Here is a 22,003-nt window from a genome sequence, read left to right as displayed (position 1 = left end):
AGCAACAGAATTTCTGGCCTCCCATTTCTAGTAACTCCATGATGGGTTTTTAAGGCAGAAACATCACCAAGAGCATTCCCTTATGGCCCTTTTTTGGGATATATTTTTTTGCTTGGGGAACCATGAACCTCCCCACCAAAGTAGCTGAAGTGAGCTGGGCATGAGGCTGGGCTGCAGAGGCTGCTGGGCACTGGGGCTTCTCAGCAGCTCACCTGGGGGGTGCTTCTTTGTGCATCCTCTGGCACCTCTCAGTTACCTGCTTTCACATGTTATGTACATGGAAACTTTGCAGATTTGAGCCGGCTTATATTTTTTTTCCTGGCCCATGATACAAATTAACAGTCTTTATTTTATAATATTTCATTTGAATAGCAGCTCTCATATTTTTAAAGTACTGAAGGATGAAAAGTCAGGAATGTAATTGCACTCTTTGGCTTTTGTTCTGAGTGAGTCATGGTGTAATATTTTTCCACAGGTTGCTAATGCTGCCCTGGGTTGTGTGTGACATTGACTATCATCTCTGTGTAAAGAAATTCCACTTAAATTCCATTAGTGCCTGCTTTTCCTTGGCTTCAGCTCGTGTCTGATTGTTATTAGATGAGGCTGTAACTTGAGGCTACTTCAGCAGTGTTGTTATCCCTACCTGGGCTTCTAAGGAATAGGTTTGGATTCTAACTAATTGGGGTAATTTTGTCATTTGGCTTTTTGGATACTCTGTATAGGCCCTGTGATAAAGGCAGCCAAAGTTAGGGTATGGTACAGAAAATATTTCCTTGTTGTCCTATTAAGCAGTACAGGAATGATTTTGCACAGTTAGTCAGTTTGGAAATTCCAGAAATACTTCTGCTTATTTTCATGCTGACATTAGGTTCCAGGCTTAAGATTTTGAGTTTAATTTCTCATTTTTCACCCTGCTTCTGCCCTTTCTGCCTCCACTAAGAAGAGCAGAGTGTTGCCTGCCTTTTGTTCTTACCACTATGTCACTTGACATTTTTTCTGTATTGAATCATACCCCATCACTTTCCCTGCTCACTAAAAGGCAGGCTGGATTTTTTTTTATTTATATATTGTGCCTTCATTCAAATTGTCTGCGGCTTCTCCTCCATTTCCTAATCTGAATAAATTTCATCCCATTTCTGCATGCTGTTGAAACAGAAGCTGAAGGCTCTGTAGTGATCTTTGGGGCAGGCCAGCTCTCCCCTTGCACACTCTGCTCTTGCTGTTAGCATGCAGAGCATTGTGCCCTCCCATGCTGTCCGGGTCGTGATGCATTATTTAGCTCAGCCTCTCGTCAGAACTTACGGCGTTGTAGCCTGTTAAGGGATCATGTGGCACTACCTTTCAGAGAGCCCACGTAAATCATGGTCATGGATTCCTTTGATTCTTTTTGAGTTTTTTGGTTTTTTTTTCCCCCCCCCATGGGGTGTTATTTTTTTCAAAATATTCTATTAGTTTTGTTACGTATGGTCTCCCTTTTGTGAATCCATGCTGAATATCTTTAATTAAATCATAACTTTCCCTATTTTGTCCCTGATTAGTGTTTCCAATATCTTTCCCACTGCTGAAATCAGGCTGACTGGTGTTTAATTTCCTTCACCTTCCCTAGAGCTGCTGTTATATATAGGTGTCACATTAGTCCTCCCGTCCACAGCTACCTCCCCTGCTTCTGAAGATGTTCCACAGATATTTGCTAAAGTGTCCCCTTGCTTCTGCCTCTTCCTTCCAGACTCTGGCTGCCATTCCATCTGCAGCATTCTTTCAGAATTTAGCTGCTTGAAGAAGTGCATTTTTACAGCTTCTACTTTTGGATTTATTAATCTTTCTTGTCCTTGGGAGCTGCCCCATGTGTTGGTGTTTGCAGCTTGGTGGCGGGTGCCCTCGTGGGTGGTTGTGCGTGTGCAGTGCAGGGTGGTCTCATGCCATCCTGCCCACGTGCATCCCACCCTTGATAAACCCAGCAATCCTGCCTGATGTGCTCAAGCCATTGTGCTGTGCCCAGACCATCCTTCCTCTTCAGTCTGAGATCTTCTGCTTTGCTATTTTGGATTTCCCAAGACAGACATCGCTTCTCTGACCCTTCATGTATTTTTGTCAGGCCGCATGTGTATTTTCTGCTGATATGAACTCATCTTTGAATACTTGCCATTTCCGTATGGAGTTGTTTCCTCCGCTCCTTTATTCCATTCAGGGTCTGCTCCTCCTCTCATTGAAGTCAGCTGGGAGTTTTGCCATTGCCTTCCTCGAGAGCAGCAGTGAGCCTGCGATTCACTGACACTTCCAGCAGGCTCTCAAAATTAACCCTGCTGAAATTGAACATCGATATTGAGCTTTATATTTTAGTTGTAAATTCAAGTCCAACTCCTTGAATGCTGCTTCTGTTTGAAGAATGGCTACTATGAAGTAGTCCATTAATTTTAATGTAACTCTCCATGGTTAGATTTGGGTCATAACATTTCCACTGTCATGACTGCAAAAACAACATTAGTAGAAAACTCAGGTTTTCTGGATGTTTCACCAGATGCACCAAAATCTGCTTGTCCTTCTTCCCTGTCACTAGGAAACTTGTAGTCACACAAAACTTGCTCAAATAGTGTTTAAATCTTTGGGTAAAGAAAAAAAAATCTATGAAAACAAGGGTAAGTATAGGATTTGGGGGTAGAAGGGGTTGGTTCTTAGCAGTAGTACAAACACTTTTGCTTTTCCCTTGGCATTAATGCTGAGACTCACATGCCTCTGTCCCCACAAACCACGGTGGAAATGAGCCCACAGGACCCGTGATTTCAAGCAGAAAACTGCTGCTCTGTCCTTAGCTCACCCCACTGTGAGGAAGGCTGGTACCACATATGGTATGTAAGCTCACACTCACTTCTCTGAGACCATGGAAACCCGAGCATGATGGAATACATCAGGGATGGAGTGGCAGCCTTGATTGTGAATATTTTTTTGCTAAAGTCAGACACTGAATGTTACTGTAATGACATTTTATGTATTTCCTTCTATATTCTAGCAGAGAGAGCCACAGGTGTTCCACTGGAATTACTCACACATTTATAGAATTGGACATTCTGTCATTAAATGGACTTAAAACTAAAAAGCCTTTGTCTGCAAAAGGTGGCCAATAGAAAGGGACTTTGGATTATCTGATATCCCATAACTTAATCATATGGCTCTTAAGAGTAGGGCATAAGCAGCTGTGTCTCGCTAATATGCATGCAATATGTGTAAAGTGATATGCTTTAATTCTAAACTTGTTTTTAGCAGGAAGAAAAAAGCGTTTAGATGAGGAACATTAAGATTCAGCATTAACCATTTTTTTCCTCGGGGCAAAATTATTCATCACCTGATATTTATTAAGGCAACATTTTTATTTTATTGCTCTGTACTGTAAAGAGTCTTTCCAAACATTCTCAAAGTTGTGCAGGGAAGTTTTATAGGCAGACTTGCAGGCTGCATTTAAAGTGCTCTTTAAAATTTGAGAAAGAAAGATAGATATTTTCCTTTTCCTAAATAGCAATGTTGTCAAATCTCATACTGGAAGTAACAGAGATAAGCAGTCATTTAATTTATTATTTAATTTAAATTTTTTAAAAATCCATCCTCCCACATTATATAAACTTGATTTCTGTATTGTAGCCTTAATTGTTAGTTTGTGTTGGTTTAATCTCTCTTATTTAAGTATGTTTGCTTTAATAATATTTTAAAAAACTAAGACAAAGAAACTGTAGATTAGAGACTTTATTTTCAGGGTAAAATGATACGGATAAGTGAGCGTCAACTGACCAGAAATTATTTGCTTCTGTCTGTTAGACACGTAATGGAGTCATTTAACTAGTCAAATTAGGAGCTGTAGAAATGCACCATGCTTCATTACTGAGTTCGAATGGGCACCATTTTACATTTACGTCAAAAATTATCTCATAGCAAATTAATGTTTTCATTGTGTGGGAAGCGGGAGCTGTGCAGTATCAGCACCACCTAGAGGATGCGGCACAGATGGCTTGGAGATGTTGGTCACAGAGAAAACGGAGACGAACAGATTTCCTCCAAAAAGCAAAGTACTTCAAACAGGCTGCTGCCTTCCCCACGTTAACCCTGAAAAGTTTTGCTGCCTCCTTCTCTCAAGCTACGCCTGTCCCCATCAGCTCACCCAAAGTTGTGTTTATGGCACAGATGGGGTCGAGTCTTCTGTAAAATTCTTCAGTGTTGATACCACAGGTTGTCTATTTTTAATCCAAAGAGATGCTGTTAGAAGTCAAAATATGACTTGAAAAATTCAGAGACTCTAGGCAAATAGTAAGAATTTTCATGTGAGGTTACAGGGGCTCACTCATCCTTGAAATTTGCTGAAAAGCAAAAAAGTTAAAAGGAAGTTATTTAACAAATTGCATACTTTGATGAATGGAAACAGCTAGTGACTTCAAGTGCAGAAAAAGAAACAATGAGGCAAAGGTGAGGGCAGAGTTTCAGCCTGAGAAAGTTGTGGCAGTGAGTAACCATCATGCAGGAACTGAACAAGGTAACAGAGAATTAGAAGCCCTAATAAAAAGCGGTCAGTGATAACTGTAAGCTGTTTAAAGCACAGAATGGTTTTGGGTGGCTCAACACGTGCTTTCCCAAAGGGGCAGTTGTCACACAGGAGGCAATATCAAACCTTTAAATAACCCCTAACTCTCTGTGGACAGATGCTGCCAGGTGTGACCATGGCCCACCCTGGCAGCTCTACCAGCGGGGCCAGGGCACTCCTGGCATCATACAACCAGAGGAGTCACAAGGCAGGAAATTTTCAAGCCTAAGTGTTTTGTGATGAAAGTCTGCAGATGCTAAGTGCCTCTGACAGTGTGGTTTAGTGTTTCAGTGCCACTCCTGGAATTTGGAAGTTGGAGGTGGCCAGTGAGGCCTGCCTGTGTCCTGCAGGCAGGGTGCTGTGTCCAGCTCAGGGGTTTGCTCTGTGCTAGTGCCCAGCAGCCCTGGCATGGAAACCACAGCAGGGCAGGGAGCCAGGTCAGACCTCATCCCCCAGCCCAGGCTGCTCCCTACTGAGCCAAAAGGTCTTCCCAAGTAATTCCTTCAAGGAAAGGGTCTTCTTGCACGTGGAAACGCAGCGCGCTGAGCAGAAATTTGCAGGATTTGAGCCTCAGACATGATTTGCATTAAAGATATGTTGTAAATTGACCAGAATATCTAAACATGCTTTCCAGTCTTATTAAATGTTGTGCATGCATAACTGTATAATTCTCCATATTAATATTCCTAGAAGACATTTCCAGAACAAAACAAAAACATCCACAAAGTACTTTGACACAAAGAACAGGAGTTAGAGACTAAGATGAGCTGAAAGGGCAAAATAGACCAGAATTCATTTAGTATTACATTTATCTCTGGAGCAAATGATCACTCATTAATTAAATGATCAATCATTAATTAAAATGTTGCTGCTCATTGGAGTTTGAAGACAAAAATTCTTCATAATTGTTTAAAGTATGTAATTTTTTTGTTATTTTTCACATTTAATGACTTGCTCTTCAGGATTCTTTGAGAAATCAAATCATTACCTGTGATATTATTTCATGGCTAAGTATAATGTCTTAAATACGTACTGAGCTGTAAGTTCAAGAATCTGCCATGACATTAGGGCCATGGTTATGATAATGTCAAACTGGTAGATGATAGTCCATGCCTGTGAGCAAGTTTTCTTTTGTTCTAGAAAAAGCTTTTCTTCATATCTTTTAATGGCTGAAGCTTATTGTAGAAAATTATTTATTTGAAACAACACAGAAAAAAGTTAAGAGTCTTGTTTACAAATACCCAGGTATTTTTTCTTATTTTTTTTGTCGGTAGTGGCACTTTACCCGTTATCGTGAATCTTGTCTGCTGAGATAGTTCAGCCTTCACGTTATGTTTACCAAGGCCAGACTAGAGGATCAAATAATTTATAACCATTCCTGTTGGGTTTTATGTAATAACTTTGGAACTCATATAAAGTAATGATCCACAAACTCTTTTAATGTTCATTATAAAATATGAAATATTTCTCAGAACCATTGCAATTATGTGACCAGACATAACTGTTTCACACATGAGTAAATACAGGGAGGTTTAACATAACTTTATTATCTTCCTGTCTTTTCTTCTCATTGATGTGATAATACTGTTTTAATATTTTTCTAAAGAAAAGTTAAGTAATTTCAGAATCTCTATTGAGGCCTAGTTTATTGGTTTTTGTAATAGAGTACTCAAGAATAATTGTATTTATGATTAGACTGATAGAAGTAAATGTTGTTGTGCTGAATAGGGGTAAAATACCCTGAAAGCTTTATATTATTATACAAATATACATGCATATATCAGTAAAAAGAAATTATTAATATCTGTCTGTCTGTCTATGCATTTATTTTATGCTCATCATAGTATCAGTGCACCTCCTCTGGAGACTTTCAGGGGTTTAGCAGTTATTAAAATGTCAGTAGATATAGGATGGCAAAACTCATTAAGGCTACATTAAAAAAAAATACATGCCTTGCCTGATACTCAGAGCTAACCTTTAATTTCCCCTCATCCCCTCATTTTCTGATTTTCTTGGATTTAGACTAGACATATAGTGGGTCCTGCCACAACCTAAACTCTCTGCTGAAGCTGACCAACGCTTGTTAAACCTGGCTTGGGACTTTGTGGACTTTTCCAGGTTTCTTGTCTTGTTCAGGGTAAGAGAAGCCTCTGAACTTTGCAGTTGGCAGCCCTAAAACCTTTCACTTCTCTTTCTCTGCATGGTGCTTTCACAGGAGAGATGGACTCAAGCCTAACTCTGAGTCCCTGCCTGCCTTTGCCTCTGAGTTACAGCATTTGGTGCTAACACAAGGTGGAACAAGCCCCCCTAGAAACACAGCACTGAGGGAAGTCAGAAGGATGGCCACCTTCCTCCTTCCCTTCCTTGAGGAGCAGTGTGCAGCAGCAGGAAGAGGGGGAACATGTGCATTCAAACTTGAAAATATAACATTTTTGTTTACCAACACTAGCTGGTAACATCAAGTAACAGAATTTTGGCCTCCAGCTGAATGGTGCTGTACAAATAGAATAAGAAAAGCAATTCTTTGGCCAAAAGAGCACAACCTAATCAAGAACTCACTTAAAAATGTAAACTGTTTTCCCCTGAATCTCCCCTTGTCTGCCTGATGTCTTTGCCCTTGCTGACACGTGGGGTGGGCGCTGCGGGTTTGTCACTGCTCTGTGCCTCGCTGAGGGACAAGGGCTGTGCCACAACAGCCCCAGGTGACAGGAGCCTGCATGGGGACCACAGGAGAGGACACACAGGGGATCTGCAGCAGGGCTCAGGCTGCCTTGGTAAAGCTGAGACCCACTGACAGACTCTGGGGACTTTTTTTTCCTATTTTGCCTCTCCCTGACCCCAAAAAATCGTACGACGTGGTGCCATGGAGGTGCTTCACAACAACTCCATGCACTTCCAGGGCACTCAAAGGTTAAATCTCTGCAGTCCCACTGTCCTGCTTTCTTCTTACTGCAGGTTTTGTGCAGGACAGGGGTCATTTTCATGCATTAAGAGAAGTGAATTTAGAAATGTTATTTTCAGGGAGTGAGGGATAACCTGCAAGATACTAAGTGTGGAATGAATCCGTTATACCCTGTCATTCTGAACGAGAGAGAGGAATTATTTCAGAGTCCCTCTGTTGAGTGGAATACTTGTAGGACATTCTGTTCTCCCTACTTTTAAATTAAAATGTCTTTATTTGTCATTATGAAATGCTGGCGTGCATTGAAAAATGAGTCCAGTTGTATTTAGCAGTAGCAAAATGTCATATAACTAATGATACAATGAAAAGTATAAAGTATGCAGAAGATGCAATAGAGCTGGAACGATACTGGCTCTTCATTTTCATATTTGCGCTTAGCTTTGTAAGATTTAAAATATTAAATAGTTTTGTGGTGGACAATTTTCTTATAAAATTTTTTCAGTTTTGAAATTCGAGTGTTGTATCCATTTTTGGTAATTTAGGCATTTTTAATCCATACAAATTAGTAAACTTGATTATTTTTTAAGGTTTGGGTTTGACCAGGCAGAGTTACAAGAGTTAATTTATTTGACACTGGAAATAAAAAATTTACTTGTCTTTGGAAAGTATGAAAAAAATTAAAATCAGTTTGTGAAAGATTTTCCCTTGCACTCAGTAGAATACAACTGTGCATAGGATAAAATTCTGTATTTAAGGAGTCAGGAGAAGATCTGAAGACAAAGGTTTAGACAAACACCCAGGCCTTTCTGCTCCAGAGTGCAAAGCACAGGGAGGGAGATCCATAAGGGAAAGGCTACTTTTGAACTTGTGCTATGTGCTGGATGTTACCCTCAGTTTCAATTAGCTGTTTTCTGCAGAGAAACATGTGATTTAGTTAACCAGGGATGGAATTTTTCACTTTGTGCCCTTGACCTGAGGATGCAATATCCAGATTCATAAAAAAACCTGTTGATGAGTTTCAACATGTTAAGGCCAAGTATGCATTACAAAATTCCTAACCTGAGCTGATGCTGCAGGTATGAGTAGCAGTTGTACATATTATATGTGTTTACATGTGTTCAAAATCAAATGAAATCTGTGTTTTCAGACAAGTTTCACTTTACTTTGGAACTGCTAAACTACATCCCCTAAAATTCAGGGCATATATCAATTAGTTCAACAAACAGATAATTTTTTGGAACATGAAACAAGTCAATTGTATTTTAAACTTGTCTCTAATGCTAAATAGATTTATCATGAGCACATTACATGTGCACCTTTAGCATATGATCAGAGATGTCTTAGTTTATTATAGCATTTTTCTTGTGATATTATGAGCTAGAAAACCTATCTTCAGTTCTGTCAGCATAAAAACTTCTCAGCAGGAGGTGAAGCATATGAAGCAGTTTCCAGGCCTCTTAACATACACAATTCATGCAGTTGAAAAGGTTTTGATAGCTTAAGTATTTTTTTTTTTTTAATTTTGGATGCCTAATGGTCGACTTTTTGTTGCTATCTTGAGACACTGAATTTTTTTTTCCGAAGAAAGAATCCTTCATTATTTCCCACCCCCATACAAAGTTAAACTAGTCTTTTCTGTTTTATTAGGTATTGGGCAAGAGATTACATCAGAGGTGAGAGGGCTCTAAGTAGTTAAGAGCGGGGTATGATGAGATCATATAGGCTGAGATTTTAGCTAACAATAACTATGCTCCTGTCCCTAAATCAGTGGTGCCCAGGTAGCTGGTACCAGTTATACCCAGACAACTATTTCTCTGCATGGTGGTTTGGAGAAAGAGCACTGAAGTTAAGAGTACGCAGCCTCAAGGCTTTCCCACCTGCTGATGGTGTGGTTGACACAGCAGGTGCAGGGTCTGTGGCTCCTGGAAGGGAGCAGTGTAGCATAAGTCTTCTTATTTTCTTCCTTTCTCTTTTTTTTATTTTTTTTCCCCCCCTCTCCCCTTTGACTTGGAGAGGAGGAAGGAGAAGGAGGGATTTCCACACCTTTGCACAAAGTCAGTGTTAACTGCCTTCCTGGGTGAGCTCCCAGCCTCCCCCATCCTCCTGCTTTGTCTTTCTCTCCAGACCAAACACTCTTCTCACAAAAGGGTGCTGCTGTTTCCAGGCATTTGCTTAAGGGTTTGTCTCCACCTCAACCTTTCCTTATGCTGCCAGCAAAGGGAGAATCCCTTTCAAGGGACAGCAGGAGCTAATTGCCCCCTCGACCCCTGCTCCCTGTTCCCCACCTCTGCTAATAGGACTCAGCTGTCACTTCCCTGAATCTGAATGCAAGAGCCAGTAGCTGATCCTGGGATGATTTATCAGGAGAGCCCCGCATTTCTGTATGGCTTTTCAAGTATGCCACCATATTTCAGGATCACTGAAAAGGGCAAGTAGGTCCAATGACCTACTTACGTGAGACCAGTGACTATGAATAACATCGGTGTGGTGATGAATGTGCCACGACCTGTAAAATGCAGGGAGTTTGTCTCTCTGCTTTTTTTGTGATTTTTTTTTTTATTTTTTAAATTGGTGCTGATTTTTTGAAACATTCTATAAACTTCCAAAAAGTCTGGAAAATATTGGAGGGTATTTAAGTAAAATTAGCCATGAAAGTATGTGACCTGCTTCAGAAATGAGGTAGATAATGTTAGTGTTGTGATGTCCCCCAGGACTTAGCTTATAATGTTATCTTTGGTCATACTCAAAAGAAAGCTAATTTATGGCCTTTCAAATCAGGACTAATTAATATAAAATGTTCTTATTTTATATGATAAATTCCTTTGTAAAGAATTTTAATGATGTGTCTTTCTGAATAATTCTCTCCGTAGTGTAGGATGTGAATATGGAATATTTAAAAAAAAAAAAAAAACACAGAATTTTTTGATAAATTTGAAGCCTTGGACATAAATATAGAATATTGGCTTCCTTTATTGAAGCCTATGGTTCACAGCAATCCTTCATCTGTCAGCATTATCTCACGTCTGAAATCTGAAATGTGCTGTCTTTAGAGCTTGGTGTTGCCCCACGACGGGTGTACACGGAGTCGTTGTCACTAGCACTGAGCGTACACCCAGCACGCCCCCGATGCTGTCTCTTGGGATTCAAAGGATGTCACTGCCATCCGGGTGGCAGGGCAGTGACACATCTGCACTCCCTGCCTGTGACACCTCGCTGTCTCGTGGCTTTGTCACCGGACAGCAGCGCCTGTCATCTCGCTAGGAGGCCCAGCACAAAGCGCACATCACCCCTGACGTGCGATCAAGTGCAGTGTGTAAAGAGGGTTTGTTCTACGCCTGGTGTCCCTGGTGTGTTTTGAAAGCTCGTGATAAAAAATAATATCCTTGTAAGGCCATGTTCTGTTCTCAGCCATAGCAGTGAAAATCCACGATCCTTCACAGGCCTTGGAGGATCTAACTCTGCCTCGCTTGGACTGTAGTAGGGTGGAAGATTTCTAATCCTTTAGGGATGAATTTGAGCCCAGAAGTGTGAATTTAAAGTCAAAGAACATAGTTTATGAGATTTTAGTGCTCTGGGGGCCAGGCACATCCTGTGCTATATCAGGCACTACTGCTGTTAGGCAGAGGAAAGGGAAGGGAGAATCCAGTGGAGGTACTTGAAGCTTGCACTGGTCTAATTGTAAGCCCATTTTCCTGGGAAAGATAACTCATACAAGTTTTTGAGCATATTGAGGGTTAGGTGTGGCAGGTACTTACACTAAGATAAAGAAAGGGTGAATTTTTCTTTTTCAGTCTTCCTTGTGACTAACTCAAGTTATCTCTCTTAAAACACATCCTTTTCTGGACCTTTGTAATTAAAGGACAGTCACCAAAACACGATTTTAATATTCAGTGAGAGTGTGAAATTATTTTCTTCATCCTTATAACTGCATGCTGTAATCTGAGGAACCAATCAAAAATATCAGAAATACTGCCTCAGCAATGTAGTGTCTTTCTTTATTATACACCATGTATAGAATTGCCATCAAATTTTGAAGTTAATCCAGAGTTTTACTCTCAAAGATAGGAGTTTTTTTTAGCTACCACAAAACACTTTTTTATTTGTGGTAGCTAACCTAATGTTTGGAGGTGAATGCAGAAAGAGCATCTAGCACTCAGGTTTTTGTAATTTATCTGACCATCTCCAGAGGAATGTAACATATTTTAATGAATCTTACCCAGCCTTATTTAGCTCATCAGTCCCCAGGTGATGAGATGATGGGCCTCTTGTATGTGTTAGTATGAATCTACAAATAATGTGTATTTGCACAGTGTGTGACACAACAATGTTCTCCTCCTTACTGAGAACATCGGTGCTATTGCTGAATGAATTTTAAATAATGTTAATACTAGTAAAGAGTTAACAGTATTCTGTGCAGGCAGCTCTGAAGGCCTGATTCTATCTGATTTATCATTTAGTCAACTTTAAAATGCCCCAGAGATCCCAAAGATCCTCTTGGCTGTTGCTGTAGGGGTGGGACATTTTATTAATGTGTTTGTACTTTGATAAGAAATAGCACTTTGTTAAAACATGCAAACAGCGCACTCTGCCCATTTTTTTTTTTCCAAGGGCCATCTTTCCTCTTAGCTGTTGTTAAATTCAGAGTTTATCAGCACGGTTAGTATTGGTTAAACTTTATTGCTACAAATGTTTCATGTTCCCTCTCCATAACTGCCATCTGGAGACAGTCTGAATATTTTAGCAAGGTGTTTATCAGGCTGAAATCTGCACTGAAATTGGCTGAATTGGTAGATATGGATTTCTAGGGTAACTTTTGATAGTACCATGGTGAAAAAAACATGTATATTGATTTTCACGGGGGACTATGTTGTTAAAATACATAAATGTAAAAATTGACTTAGGAAATAAAAAATAAATGATCGCTATAAATCAGGGAGCTGATAAACAAATAAATATCTATCACTATTATATCTTGGTATTTCCCAAAGATATCTGAAGAGCACTTAATTGTAACTGAGTAATCAATTAGTCAATTAACCTTCTTCTCATTGAATATATATTTGATATAACTTTTTGAAGCTTGGGCTCTAAAAGGTTTATATTGATTGCAGGATTCAAGGCCATATGTTTCAGTTATTGGATTTGTGTAGTCAAAATTGACATCCTAAGTTCACTAGAATATGTAAATATTTGACTGTAATGAGTTTCCAAGACTGTTGGAGGGATGCAGTTAGTTTTCATTACTTTTTAAAACTACAATCTTTTGTGATTATGAAGTTCACTTTAGCAGAACATGTGTAATTTAAATATATTTCTTATTCAGAAGACTTATTTTATGGTCTGGCTATGAGCGTTAACAAATTCACTTTTCACACTGCTTTGGATGGAGTTGACTGGAAAACATTTTGGTCTTTTGTTGGAAAATGATGCTAAATGTGGGAATTCAAATGAAAGTGTTTCATAGGAGCACTTTTTGATTTTATTGTAGCACTGTGGACACCTGGTGCTGTGCCAGTGGAAGGCTGTCCTTAGCAGGGTCAGGGTGTGACCACTGCCCACCTTTATGGAGAATCCAGACATGTTCACACTGAATTTCTACATCGATCCATTCCTTCCCAGATATCCTTAGAGCCTGCCAGGTGTCCTCCTCTAGCTGAGCTTCTGGCTGTTTCTGTAGGTGTCTGCAGAGGATGTGTCATGCAAATGGGACACTCCTTTTCCATGGACACATGTTTAAAATGCAGATGTTGCTTTGTACACTGCACAAATGAGTTGGAGCTTAAATGGAAGCCTCTGGTTTCAGAGGCTAGAACGGGGCTGCCCTGTTCTAGCAGTCTAGCACAGTAGTAAGGGGCAGCAAAACTCTACTTTCATTGTTTACAAGGTCAAAATAGGATAGTGGAATGTGGGGAATTTAACCCTCCTGTTCCCACAAGGGGCACCTGGTCTGGAGCCCCACATACAAGCCAGAGTAGAAATGGTTTATTCATTTCTTTTAAACACCACCTTTCCTCCCAGAGCTGAGCCACGATGCTTTTGGTTAACTTCCATTAAGGGCCAAAACTGGCTGCCTTGCACAAGCAAGCTGAGCTCCTGTCTGCAATGCTGGGTTTTATTCAGCATTAGCCTCCAAATCAAAGGCAAGAGGAAAACGCCAGCAGTTATTGATAGGTTGGGAAATAGTAGTTTATTTATTCGTTTATTTTAATATGTGAGATACCGTGCTTTTCTTAAGTAACACTTATTAAAATTCTGATTGTATCAGGTAGGAAGAAATAGCTGTACAAAGAAAATTAATGTATTAAATGATCTTAGATGGTCATCAGAATCTCAAGGTGCAAGGACTTGTCTGTTAAGTACAGAATTTACTGTGTCTCTTCACTTTGGCTGTTTTTGTGCAGACAGTTTGATGGGTGAGCTTATGAGAGATGTATTGTTAAGTATTGATGATTTACAAAGATGCAAAACCCCTGCAGCGGTGTGGAACTTTGCTAAATTCCTTCTAGTGGTGTCTGGCTACATCAAAAGGAAAGTGCTGAAATGGGTTAATAATAATCCTACTGTCTTCAAAATTTGTTTGATATAGCAGTGCACAAAAATATTCGTTTCTGGCAACTCTCCTGACAACCTTTTGATATTTAGATTTTTTGTGTGTGCGCTTCAGTGTGTAATAGATTAACTTGGCTCTGTGGAAAAGGTCTTTATAGAATCCTTAACTGTTGCACTCATTATTGAATAAACAGCGCTTCTTTCATGGGAAAAAAACCTTCAAAACCTGCAGACTTTTCCCCTCTTAAAAATACATTCATAATCTAGATATTAGCAAACTTTTTTTTTTCTTTTTTTTTTTTTTCCTTTGTGAAAAATATCATAAACCATCTCGGTTTGACCTTGTTAATGCAGAACCACTTTAGTAATCTGTGCCTAATGATTTTTTACATTAAACCACAGCTTGTGTTGGACCCTTGTGTGTCACAGTAATTTAAGAACAGTCATTTTGCACATTCCGATCCCATTATGTTACATTGTTACTGAATAAAGACTGGTATTATGTTGCTCCTATAAAGGGCAGAAGTGGCCTGAATTTTATCTGCTGAACGAATCAATCTGGATTATGTCAGCTGAAAAGAATTGTGAACTGCAGTCTCCAGCAGATGGGGAGATTTTAAAAATGTATCTGTTTGGTTGTGAATACATTAGCTAAGATAATACCTTGTGGTGACTGAAAAGTAGTTTTTCTCTCTTTTTTTTCAATGAAGACTGTACCAATTATCATTTCAACATAAAGTATTAGGAGATCAATTGGGAACTGAATGCCATTTCCTAATGTTAATACAGTGTTTTATTTAAGCTGCCTTGACAGGCTGTCTAGGCTGTGGGAAAAAGACTGAGCAAATAATGAGTAAAGGGTTTAGAAAAAAGACAGAGGGTGGAGCTTGGCAAACGATGTGAGCTATTCATCAACAACTCAACAAGGATGATGGAAATAATAAGTACTCCTTAAAGAAAAGGGGAAAGGATTTTTTTTTAAAGAAACAGTTTCCTTTTAAAAAAATATTTAACTCTAACTTTGTATTACTTTCTGATTAGCTGATTTTAAACTTCCTGAAATCAGCAAAAGCTTTCCTTTGAAATGGATAGTCCATGTTCAAACAGCGCATTCTTTAGCAATCAGTTAAAAAAAAGAAACAGTGTCTAATTTCCTGTTCATTCGTGCAAATTTCTTACCATGTGGCATTGTCATTTAATATCTAAAGTACATTAATGCATTTCTATAATGCCAAAACCCTCAGACAAATCCCCTGTGTGAAATAATTTGTGTGAACTTTGAACTAACCATGAATAAAATCAAGATCTTATTATGTCCTTTATTTATATGGCACAGAAAAGCTTTGAAACTTAATACTAGCACCAACACGATATGCACATTCACAGTGATGCTTTAAAAAAGGAGGAAAAAAAAACATTCAACTTTCCTACATTTTTGTGGGCTTTGCCCACTATTCAGACACCATTACGTTACTTCTGAAAATATTTGTCTTAGAAATCAATAGGCTATTCTAATATTATTGTGTTCTGAGTTGCTAAAATTTCCATTCAGGAGATATAATTCTACCATCTGTAAAGTTCTAGATTTTATAATACTTATAAGCTGTTTTAATCTATTTTTACTGCCATGTTCTGTCCTGAAATGTCAGAGAGTGCAGACTGGGTCTTGAAATTAACATGACAGTTAAGAAACTTGGCAAGGTTTTACAGCAGATTGTGACATTAACAAAGTACAAAGGAGAATGGGGAAATTAACGTTAATGTATGCTTGCAGACACTATAAAAATCTATATGTCCACGATCAGGGAACTAAAAATAGGGATGTTTTTTATGTTGATGCCATTAAATACAGAGCTTTACTGTGAAAAGAAATTTCCATATGAAAAGCAACTTACTAAAAAGTAACGCTGTAATCCCTCCTCTGGACTGAACAACAGGTTTATGTATCCTAGGTCAAGTAGGCATATGGCTGGTTTTTGGTTTTTTGATTTTTTTAGGCTTTTTTTTGAGTCTATGGTGAAACTGATTTGAAAGCACTGTTTTTAAACAGCTGCAAAAGATACAGTAGGATAGATGTCATGATAAATGGGAGCCGTTATTAAAATTCACAGATTTCTCAGTAAATATGTAAAGTCTGTCCTCTTTCACAGACAGCAGATGAAATAAGTGTTTGTGGTGAACCCTTCTTCAGGCCTTGCACCCCCTGAGCCCACCCAATGCCCTCCCTTGGTGTCACCATAGTGTCACCATAGTGTCACCCCAGTGTCCAGACTCCCAGCCCCTCATGGTGGCCTGGCTCAGCCAGGGTAAGGCTTCTCTGCATGCATTTTTCTTTAATCAGCTGGAGATCCAGGACATGGCACAAAAAACTTGTCAAAATAACCAGGGGAACACAGTGGCTTTTGCACTGGGGATGGGAACTGTTGGGTAAATCAGTAAAAGCTACAGGGAACAACACAACTTTCTGAGTAAATATGGGCTTTAGCTTGTCTTTAGCTTTTTGTCTGAGTTTTTAAGCCGTAAGTTACTCAAAGCCCCATTCAGCCTGGATCCCACAGGGCCAGGGCCTGAGGCTGTGCAGGCTCCTGCAGCTTGGCACCCACAGCACCTAATCCTGATAGCAGAGACAAAACCAGCTCATTTCACCACCACTGCTGTTGTGCCATCGCTGTACCAGACCCAACCACGGCGTGTGAAGGCACAGCCCCTTTCTGCTGCCTGGGGAGGGTGGTGAGGGGCTGAGCTGCCTGGGGCTCAGGGCACCTGTGCTAAATGCAGAGCCGGGCTGAATCTCCTTTTTCTTCTTGACAAGTGGCAGAAGCTGACCTCTAGCTTTGCTGGCGCAGATTTGGAGCACACCCTGGCTTCGTGTTGATATTGCCCACGGGTTCAGCACGCTGGGGAAAGCCCCCGTGCTTGTTTACTCCTGCCCCTGGTTGGGACACGCTGGGTGACAGCCTTTTAGCAGAGTGATGCACAGCAGAGCGTGAGCTGCCGCCGGTGAGCGGCAAAGGGCAGCAGCGGTGGCTATTCGAGGCACGGCCATTTTTCACACCGTGTCACGCTTCCGAAGCATCGGGATATTTAAACCCAAAGAAAACAGGGCCTGCATTCCCTCACATCGCCCGTCTGCCTCGGGCACGGACTGGAGGCAGCGGGTGCAGGTGCCAGTGGCAGGGACAAGGCGGCGTTCCCTGGAGTGCTGCGAGCAGCCTGATGCAATGCAAACATTAATCTCCCGGCTACAAAGGAACAGCATGGATCCATCTGTTACTTTCTTTGCTCTTAATCAAGTTGGGGAGGGAGCAAAAGTTCATGGAGCAAATGTGGGCATGCACTCGACTGGGACCTGAGCCGTAAAGCTGAGATGAAATTTAGAGGCAACAGGATTTTTACAGGTCTGTGGATCCAGGGTTCCCTATCATTATGGATCTCTTCTTTCACCAAATTTGGAACTGGGAATTGAATTTGGGGATGTGGTATTGGCCCACTCAGCTTTCTAACCGACAATGCTGAGTGCAGACTGCTGTCCCTATTATAACTGTGCTAACAATTGACTTTTTGGTTTGGCTGTCTTGCAGAAGAAAAAAGGAAAGAAAAAAATCAATCCCAACAAAAAGTACTTATTTTTCTAGTTTGCTTAATAGTATGAAGCATAGAAAGTGCTGTGCTTTGTGTGAAATGAGGCAATTTTAGGGAGGAGGGGAAATAAGGAAAAAAGCAAAGCACAAAAGCCATGCAGGGCCAGACTGTCAGAAGAGCAGAAAAGGAGATGACAGCCCTTTTATCTGCTGGTTGAGCAGTTAGAAAACTTATCCAGGATGTAGGAGGCCTGGTCTGAACTTGCTGCTCTGCTGAGAAGAGAGTAATCCACATCTTGGCTATGTATTCCTGCCAGTTGACTGAAAGAAGAATCCCTCCGTGCTGCCTTTGCTCGCTCTACGACTCATCCCTAATGGATGTAGCATTTGATTCCCTTCTTCTTTGAAGAAGCCTATTCTTAAAAAAATCTCCCTGCAAAAAATTGTTTTCCAGAAGGAATTATTGCTACACCGGGCAAGAGGGGACCCAGCCATAGCCATGACCATGGTGGAGGCTTCTGTTAGTGATGTCACTTTTCATTAAACTTAATTTTGCCTTTTTCTGGTAACCAGAATTTTGGAAAGAAGATGAGGCAAAAGAGATTAATTTTTTGAAAGTAGAAGTATTTCTAGATTGTTTGTTTTTAGAAGCCATTTTCTCAAACTCTTAGGATGGATGTCTGCTGTGTTCAGATAGGTTATCCTGCAATCACATAATCTCAAGAGACACAAGAACCTGTTTAGGTGCCAGTTTTGGGTGTTGTGGGTGGGAGCAGCTTGGTGACACTTTCACTGTGTCCTAGCTGGTTCCCTCTCTGCTGTCAGCACAGTGTCCCCCTGCCCAACCCCATGCTGTTCCAGCTTTACCAAAGAGCTTTGAGCACTTGTTTGTGGGTGAGCTCTGGCAGGGTTGGTGGCAGGGGGACACCGAGCATGTCCTTGCCCAAGGTGTGCTCTTGATAGCCAGGAAGGTCAAACAGTCTCTGCCTGCATGCACGTGCGTGCCAGACAGTGTCTGGAGCACAAACCCCAGGAGGAGCAGCCAAGGGTGCTGGGGGTGTTTGGCCAGGAGAGGCGGAGGCTCTTACCACTCTCTAAAGCAACCTCAGAGGAGGTTGCCAGATGGGGTTGGCCCATTTTCCCAGCAACCTAGGACAATAGGGCACAGTCCAGGTGGGATCTAGGTCAGGCATTTCTTCCAGAAAGGGCATGCTTTGGAATGGGCAGCCCAGGGAGGTGGTGGAATCACTACCTCTGAAGGTGTCTGAGGACTGGATGTGGTACTCACTGCCATGGTCTGGTTTACAGGGTGATGTTCAGTCATAGGATGGACTCGATGATCTTGGAAGTCTTCCAAATTCACCAAAAGTGATTCTGTGGTCTGCAGGTGGAGACTCCCAAATGCTACAGGTACAACACACCTCAGAGCTGTTCCCTGTCAGCACTCATGTCCCACCAGGTTCCTCACTAGTGTGGAAAGCAATTCAGGCGGGCTGGTTGAAAAACTAGGAGCTGCTTCTGTGAGGTGTTTCCTTAAAACTTAAACTGATTTCCTTGTCAATGACCAGCTTTTCCTCCTGCTGTTTGTTCGGATTCCTTACTGAGAGAGATGTCCTTTTTTGTGACACTCTGTATGTTCAGGACTTGTGTACACGAACATCCAGCTATCTGGGCAGCTGTGCTTCAGCTCTGACTTTTTAAATCCACATTTGAAGAAGCACATCACTTGTGACCCTTTGTGGAGCTGAACCCTTATTCAGAGCAGGGCTGTAGTAGGCAAGAGAAGAATGACAAAATCATTTCTCTGTGGTGATCATCTAGGCATCAGTGGCAGTTATTATCTATTAATTCAGCCTCCATTTTTTCAGTTCCATGAGTTCCACGAGTCACCCAGAGTTGGCATCCTACTCCTCAATGTGTACCTGCAGTATTTGGCAGTGCAATGATCAGCTTAAGGGCCACTCTTTCACTGGATATTTTAGGTCTGTGGCATTGCTTACAAGCTTCACATCTCCTCTCAAGGGCTTGCAATTAAAACATTGAGAAGAGGGTATCTTTAGCTTTAACACAAAAACAGCCCAAGAAATATATAAATACTGGATGTTCTTTCTCTGTAATGAAATGAAATAGAAAAATGTGGTCATATTTCATACTAGTGGATAAAACTGATTGAAGGCTATCTGTAGTCTCCTGTCTATTAGAGGAAATTTTGTGAAATCTTCACATAGGTCCTTGAAATTTGGAGTGGGAAGAACACAACTGGTTGAGAAGTTTCCTTCCCCTTTGTTAGCTGAGGCACCAGGGATTGAAAACTTCTTGCCTGGCATATTCATGTGCTTCCCTGCCCTGTGGTTGCAGAGACTTTGTGAGTCTGTGGGAATGTTTCATCCTTTGTCTTTCCAAACAAATAAATTACATTCATGAGATGGCAGTTTTATAAGTTTTCTTTCTTGTGTAACTTGAATGTTTTGATTCCTTCTTTTCATTACAAGGCAGAGGTCTCAGAATGCTAATGTGCCCTTAACTCATATGATGCACACAAAGTCATGTCACGTGCACTTTGTGGTCAGGATGGATGTGGAAAAAAAGGCACATAATATTCTAGTTGCAGAATATCAGAGGTTTTCATAGAAAACCGCACTTACTTTCAGACTTTTGTATGGCTCCCATGATTTCAGATGTACTGAGCTGCTTAGCCTGGTAGCTTCCCCTTTGAAAGACACACATTCTTTGCAGCCACGCATCCATCTTTTCTTATTTAGCAATAGTTCTGTATCTGAATGAACTACATATTTATGTTTTGTAAGGCTTGTTTGTCTGGCTTATATGCTTTTGGAGTGAAATCCCACAAGCATTTGAAGAAACTCAGCTGTAGACTGTAGTACTAAGACTTTTTTGATTTAGTTTTTGTAAAAGAAACACGATCACTTGTCAAACAAGAGCTAATTTCTGCAGCATGTCATGCAACATTTCCACTCTTCTGCATTTTACACCTCTCTCATCTTCATTTGAAGCAGTTCCTAGAAAGGTACATTCAAGAGAAGACCCTTTCCATGATATTGGGGTTCAAACCTGGCAAACATTTGGTATAGAGCTGTTTATCTGTATTTAATGCCTTGACATCTGATCACTTTCAAATGCCCAATGTTGATCAGTTTTATTGGAAGTAGATGCTGTAAAGTGTTTTATGGCTATTATAGCTCTGTTTCCCTCGCTTTCTTGGTGAAACTTTGCTGATTTTACTCAAAATGAAAGTAGTGTGAGAGGAGTTAGTTAGAGTTGAGTCACAGATAACTCCTGACCCTGTGTTCCTGGTGAAGGTTGTTTTCTTTTGCTGCAAAGCCTTCCTTTTGACTTCTTATAGAGGTAAACTATGCACCTGTGTAAAAATAAAACATTATAGGGACCTCCTGTCCTCTAGCCATGCTTTTTTATATCTTTCTTTGTCCCCAAACTCTTCTGTAGCCACTGTGGTAGATGTAAAAGCACATGTTGCTGTCAGATGCTGCCAGGGGGCTGAGCTGCTGCTCAGGGAAGTCCTGGGCTCAGGAGCGGGGCAGCTGCTGAGGCACCAGGATTCCTGCAGCACGGGGACTGAGTGGTCACTTTGTGCCTGTGGTAGCAGCCAACTGGCACAGCAAGGCTCACCCTGCTTAGAAGGTGGTGAGAAACCATCCCCAAAATTTCTATTCCCTCCCCCTGAAAAGTTACCTAATTGGATACTTCAGAAAGAAAACTGGATAACTGGGATAAACATGGGTGCGATGTAAATATTTCCTATCAGCTACGGGACTGATTTCAGAGGTGGGATATGCCAGGGAGGGATGAGCTCCCTGCCGGCTGCCAGCTCAGCCCGGGGGCAGCCCAGCCGTGAGGGAGAGCTCAGCGATGCTACTGCCGACTGGAGCCTGAAGGAGGGCAGATGAGTGTCCTCTGTGGGCACCCAGGAGTTGAGGGGGCACCGGGGACCTCCCAGCAGCCAAGGGAGCTGGCAGAGGCTTTCCGTGCTCCTCCGGTCCTGCAGGGCCGGGCAAGGGCTCTGCTCACAGGGCAGATCAGCTGCACCCTTTCGGTTGAGCTGCTGCGGGCTCGGAGTGTGCACAGAGAGCGTACATTTATTACATTTTCGGTTATAATAGAACTTGAGACGTAAAGCAGCAAGTTACTGCGATGAAAGGTGGCTGTTCAGGTGGTGTGTGGGGAATTAGAGTCACGCCAGCTCAAGTAGGTGTCCATCCAGCTCGGGCTTCAGGGAGCTGGTAACCAGCTGGAAATTTGGAGAGAGCCACGAGAGGGAGCTCACAACCCACGAACAAGGAGGACGAATTAATTTTATTTTTTTTTAAATTTTTTTTCCTTTTTTTTTTTTTTTTTTTTTCTTTTACTGGTATTTGTGCAAACACGGGG

At 41.1% G+C, this 22,003-nt stretch overlaps 1 protein-coding gene across 38 annotated transcripts in view; it reads left to right on the top strand.

The window, feature by feature from the left end:
- ZNF536 (zinc finger protein 536) overlaps window positions 1-22,003 on the top strand; it is a 361,403-nt gene that overhangs the window by 302,244 nt on the left and 37,156 nt on the right. The gene's annotated exons all lie outside the window — the stretch shown is intronic.

Source organism: Lonchura striata, chromosome 11 (genome assembly GCF_050655825.1).
Source record: "Lonchura striata isolate lonStrDom1 chromosome 11, ASM5065582v1, whole genome shotgun sequence".
Classification (NCBI taxonomy): Eukaryota; Metazoa; Chordata; class Aves; order Passeriformes; family Estrildidae; genus Lonchura; species Lonchura striata.
This window is presented reverse-complemented; position numbering and strand designations above follow the sequence as displayed.